The sequence below is a fragment of the Solanum pennellii genome, chromosome 5 (genome assembly GCF_001406875.1).
Source record: "Solanum pennellii chromosome 5, SPENNV200".
Lineage (NCBI taxonomy): Eukaryota > Viridiplantae > Streptophyta > Magnoliopsida > Solanales > Solanaceae > Solanum > Solanum pennellii.
In genome coordinates, this window is record NC_028641.1 from 17,531,129 (window position 1) to 17,536,320 (window position 5,192).

A 5,192-nucleotide genomic window follows, 5' to 3' on the forward strand; every position below is an offset into this window, starting at 1 on the left:
TGTCCAAGGGATTTGAAATCGGGTTCCCTTGCCGAATTCCCTATTGACACATAAGGCAAGCGTAAGTAAACATTTGTTGAATGATGTATCTAAAGATCAAAATCTATATCTTTGCATATCTACAAGATGCATAAGTCTTGTACCACATAATCTTGTGTAAACATGAATCACTTAGACAAACTATGAATGTAGCCTCAAGGCTTGTATGTGTGGACTCATTAACTAGCATATGTTTTAAAGTAAGTGAGCCTAAGATGTATGTGATAAATTGATGTAACCCTAGAAGGGTCAAGTAAGAGTGTGAAATACACTTAATGACCAAGTGCATTGGCATACAATGAAATGAACATTCTCGTGAAGGGGTGAGTAATTATAAATAAAAAATGTGTTAAATTTAGTGAATGAGGTGAAAATATGGTAAGATTCTAATGTGAAAGATGAGACCAATCTAAAATGAGCCTAAGTAAATGTAACAAAAACTTACTCACCTATAAGAGTGTAAAGCTAATGAAGAGACCAGTCTCTATGAACACTCTAATAAAAGTATTGCAGTTAATGCAAACTTAATACTAATGATGAGATGAGAAATCATCTAATGAGCTATGATGTCCTCATGCTAGGCCAGCTTCCATGATGTATATGTTTAATGTAATGGAACTTTATATTGAGCACCGATAGGCTAGCTATAAGAAGTGATGCCTTTTTTCCGGAAGGGCGGAGGTTCACGTAACTCTCATGAGATGAGACTGTCCAGCATTCAGGGGATGGGTCTAGTTATATCTCCTAGTATTTTAACCTATACTGCCAATATAGGGATCTAGCAGGGTTAAATTCCCTGTATACTCTAGCATGTTTTGGTTCACTTTGGCTGGTAATTCCATCTTTTTTCAGTGTGGGGATTACACAGTTTATTTCATGAGGCTCACATGATCTATTTCTGTTAAGGTAAAGTTCCCAAATAGAGAATGAGTCTAGCCTGAACGAATGCACATAATGAAATGAACGATACAAAAGGTTTTAGGATAGGATAATCAAGAGGTGAGCTAGACTTAAGTAATAACACTAGGTTATTCTTGGTCATTGCACAGCAAACCCGATGAGAGTATTAAACTACATCCTAGGTATGACTGGTCACTGCACTAGTATATGAAAGAATGAAAATGAAGTACGCGTTAATGAATGATGTAGACTCTGTGTTTTCTAAAGAAGGCTCCCTAGTTGAGGTCACATATGTTAACCCCTCATTTTGGGAAGTCCTAATGTCTAGTCCATGATTCTAAGGCCTCATGGCATATGAATGAATGATATGAACTACGTGATATAATATGTTCAATATGTTATGCGCTGCTCGTAAAATAATAATTATGATGATGCATGTTACTCTAATGGTATGACTTTCCTAATCCAAATTTGGCATGTGCATTGATTTTTCTAATCAAAATTTGGCAAGTCCATTGACTTTCCTAATCCAAATTTTGCAAGTCCGCTGACTTGAATTCCCATAATTCATATCATTAGGAGAGATCTCTTCTTAATAATGCATGTCCTTGGTGTGTGCTTGCATATACCCATACTCAGTATAAGTGTGTACTTATCCCATACAACTCTATTCTTTTAGGTGTAGGCATAGGCGGACCCTAGAGCTTACGATACGACGCTGCAACTATCTCGACTTGGAGCATTCATCCGGACATGGTAGGCCCTCATTCATTCGAGGGCGCTTGCAAATTATATTCTAGATTAGATATAGGTTTCAGTTAGTGGAGTATGTTCCACTAATGTTTTAGTTTCCGTTTCATCTCAGACTTTTTATGGGTGTCATTTTTGCAAGGATACATTTAATGCAATTATGAACTACTTCTTTCATTTGATTATTTCTATATTAGATGGTTGAATTATGAATGCCTATAATGTTAATTATAATGTGTTTCACATGAAATAATAAAAGAAAAAATATAAATCTTCCGCTAAAATTAGTCTAGATGAAGTAATTATGATGTATGTAGGCTTGTTTGTGAACTCTAATGAGTCAACGACACATGCCTCATCTAGGGTCTAGATTACGGTCGTGACATCCGCTCTCTTTATTCTCGTCAAGTCTTCATATTCAGTGGAGGATTATGCAAGAATTTCCTAGATTAGATTGTATGTCATCATGGCATTATGTTATCCATCATATAGGATCGGGGTACATAATTCACATCAAGATTTTTGAGGTCATTCAAAAATGGTTGGTTCCTAAGGTAAAGTTTAGTACCTCTTTTCATCCCCTAACGGATGGTCAAGTGGAGCGTACGATACAAACCTTTGAATATATGCTTAGGGAGTGCATTATTGATTTTTAGGGGAATTGGGAAAAACTTTTACTTTTGGTGGAGTTTGCCTATAGTAATAGTTTTCATTAATCCATTTCCATGGCTCCCAATAAAGCCTTGTGTGGTAGGAGGTGTAGGTCTCCTATTGGATGGTGTGAAGTGGGTGAGCCATCGTTTCTTGGACCCGAGTTAATTTATAAGACTTTGGAAAAGGTTCATATCATAAGGAATGGGTTGCAACTGGCCTATATGCGGTAAAAGTCTTATGTCGATCACAGGAGAAGGGAATTGGAGTTTGAAGAAGGTGATAACATGTATTTGAAAATTTCACCAATGAAAGGGGTGGTCAGATTCGTCAGAAAAGGGAAGTTGATTCCTCGTTATGTGGGTCCTTATGAAATCTTGCAAAGGGTTTGTAAGGATGCCTATGAATTGAAACTTCCTAGTGAATTTGCTTCGATTAATCTAGTTTTTCATGTTTCTATGATGGAAAAGAGTATCGGTGACCATGAGTCCATTCTTCTTATTGAGGGTCTTGGGGTCAAGGATAAACTCACTCATGAGGAAGTTCCGGTTTGAATTCTTGATAGGCAAGTGAAGAAGTTGAGGAATAAAGAATTGGTATCCGTAGTGCAACATGGGATGTTGAGGCCGAAATAAAATCCTGTTACCCTCATGTTTTTGAGAATTAAGGTTAGTCATTCTTTTAATAATATATATATATATAACTAGAAGTTAAGGTTTCTTGATTTTTTGGGTGAAGTTTTGCACATTTTACATTTTTGAAAAAAAACATACCGTGAAGTTACAGTAGTATTTCTTTAAAAATCTTGAAATTTTACTTTTTGCTTGTTTTGAGTTATGTTGCGCATTTTGATATGGTGAGTATTTATAAAATGATATGAGGTATGTTGTTAAGTTGAACTTTGTGCTAATTGACTAATGTAATGTATGTTGATCTCATAAGTGTTGTGAAAAGGAAATGCCTCATGATGAAGTGTTTTAAGCCTCAAGTGTGTTAATCTAAGTTTTTGATATTTGCCTAGTTCAAATGATATGATATATGTTGATTTGATATTGTTTATTGGTTGGGCTGTTGTATTGTGTCTGTCCCTTCCTTCAAAAGAGATTTGGTGTCATTCGGGGACGAATGTTCCTAAAGGGAGGATAATGTAACACCTTGCGAATCCAAGACACATTGTAAAGACTAACAAAGGTGTGATAGGGTGTACGTAATGTTTATAATTCCAATTTTAATGAAAATATGTCATTTCGGAGGTTTATGAACCAAAACATCCATAAACATCCATGACGTCCGGAAAGTTTGTTCAAAGGGATGTTAGTTTGCCTTAGCCTATTTGACTTACTTTTAGGAGTCAGAAATTTACGAAAATAGGTGGAAAGGTATCTAATAGGTGCTTGAGTTGTTTCATGGTAAAACTTGTGAGTATGAATCCCTAAGGACCAACCAAGGGCCCTTGAGGAAGACCTTTGTAGGTTGATGCAACAGTACCTTGCAGTGTGCATCGACGTTACAGAAGACGGCCTGAGTGTGGAACGATGAGGCGTCAATGCGACCATCATCCCACACTTAGGCTGGTTGATAAGGTCCCTTTAACCGCATAGCCTCTGAATTCATCACCGAAGTGCAAAGGTGCAGGCGACGGTCCGTCTGTGGATCAACGAGGTGTCGATGCCACCGTTGTCCCAGAAATAGACAATTGAAGGAAGCCCCTCTTCAGCACAGTCCCTAACAAAGCTTACCGAGTGCATGACGGTGGAAGGATGTCTATTGAATCACAGACGACCCTTAAGTGGTGTCTCTTCTGTGAGGGTCCTAAATTGCTGCACGTTTTTAATTCCGTTTATTTAATTAATTAGGTGGTTTAGGGGTTTGTTGGGGATTAAAGAGAGACTAATTAAGTTGATTAAGTCCCACTATAAATACCCTCAACCCTCATTAACCTAAAGACAGTTCTCAAATAAAATCTCTTCCTTCTCTCTTATTTCACTCTCTACATGAACTCACAATTGAAGATAGCAAGGATTAGGGTTTGGGGGCTGGAAAGGGACGAATTCACCATCAAAATGTTGACAAATGTTAAAGCATGGGTTCTATTTACATTTGAGACTCTTTCCTCAAAGGGTCCCTTCAAAAAACATTTCTAAAGTTGAGTTTTCTTATGGGTTTCATTCAAATTACGAAATTGAAGCTATGGATTAAGTTGTTAATTATTTGTTTAGGTTATATTGAGTAGATGAACATGTAATTAAACTTTTTATGATAATTGTTGATGGTTTGATATAAATTAAAGAATATGATCCTCCATCTCTAACCCTAGGTAGTAATCTTGACCTATATTGTATTGTGATCATTCATGTAACTACCCTAAAAAATGGATATGCTATGTAATTCTTAATGTGTCTAGAATGCCTACGATTAGAATGGGTTCACACGGATTGATGCGCGTATAGAAAAACCTCTGAACCCTTGCGACTGCGAAGCCAACTAACTTGTGGAGTTATTTGATCTAGGAAAGGATGGGTCCAGCCATGTAGGGCTCCCGAATATGAAGATTTACTCGGATGAGTCTTTACCGGACTTAAAAAAGGGAAATCTTAAGTTTGGAGGATCTAGGGGTAAAATGGTATTTTCTAGGCTAAGGGCAGTATCGTATTTACCCTAAACAGGTATTTAATTATTTAATAAATAAGGTGGAGGGGCATTTTGGATAGAAAGGGACGAAATTTCCCATAGAGCAAAATCATGCTGCACCTGGTGGTAGAAATGATTTAACTTGATTATTTATGTTTGTGAATTAATTTAATCAATTAATATTTAAATGATGAATTAATAAAAAGGAAAATCGTAAAATT